Source organism: Otolemur garnettii, unplaced genomic scaffold, assembly GCF_000181295.1.
Source record: "Otolemur garnettii isolate 467f Iridium unplaced genomic scaffold, OtoGar3 scaffold00008, whole genome shotgun sequence".
Lineage (NCBI taxonomy): Eukaryota > Metazoa > Chordata > Mammalia > Primates > Galagidae > Otolemur > Otolemur garnettii.
In genome coordinates this window covers 16,306,897-16,308,044 of record NW_003852403.1, presented here as the reverse complement: position 1 = coordinate 16,308,044, position 1,148 = coordinate 16,306,897, and positions in this window count along the sequence as shown.

Sequence of the window (1,148 nt, the reverse complement as noted above, 5' to 3'; positions counted from 1 at the left end):
CCGGGCTGGGGATTCGAACCCACCACCTTAGGTGTATGTGGCTGGCGCCTTAGCCTCTTGAGCCACAGGCGCCGAGCCGACATTTTCCTTTTTAATGGAGATAAGGTCTTGCTCTTTTGCTCAGGGTGGACTACAATGGTGCAGTTATAGCTCACTAATCTTGAACTCATGGGCTCAAGTGATCCTCTCACCTCAGTCTCCCTAATATCTAAGACTACAAGTGTGTGCCATCATGCCTGGCTAATTAAAAAAAATTAGTTTTTGTAGATAACAGAGTCTTTCTATGTTGCCCAGGCTGATCCCAAACTCCTGTACTCAAGCAATCCTCCTGCCTCAGGCTTCTAAAGTGGTAGGATTACAGGTGTGAGGCACTGTTCCTGGTCAGTTGTATTCTTTGATGCACAAAAGCTTTTTTTTTGGGGGGGGGGAGACAGAGTCTTACTTTATTGCCCTCAGTAGAGTGCTGTGGCATCACAGCTCACAGCAACCTCCAGCTTTTGGGCTTAAGTGATTCTCTTGCCTCAGTCTCCTGAGTAGCTGGGACCATAGGAGACTGTCACAACGCCCAGCTATTTTTGTTGTTGTTGCTGCAGTTTGGCGGGGGCTAGGTTTGAACCCAGCACCCTTGTTATATGGGGCCAGTGCACTACTCACTGAGCCACAGGAGCTGCCCCTGCACAAAAGTTTTAAACTTTGACATTATCCCATTTATCTATTTTTGCTTTTGTTGCCTGTGCTTTTGATGTCATATGCAAAAATCATTGTCAAGTCCAATGTTGTGAAGCTTTTCCCTTATGTTTTCTTCCAGAAGCTCTATTGATTTAGGCCTTTTATCCATTATGAGTTGGTTTCTACATACATAAAATAAAGGTCTAACTTTTCTTTTGCATGTGAATATGCAGTATTCTCTACATAATTTTTGAAGATATTGTCCTTTTTCCAGTAAGTGGTCTTGGCCTTGCTAAAGATCATTTACTCAGAGGCCAGGCACGGTAGCTCATACCTGTAATCCTAGCACTCTGGGATGGCCAAGGCTGGTGGATTGCTTGAGCTCAGGAGTTCAAGACCAGCCTAAGAATGAGTGAGACCCCATCTCTGAAAAATAGCCAGGGGTTGTGGCAGGCACCTGTAGTCACAGCTATTTGGGA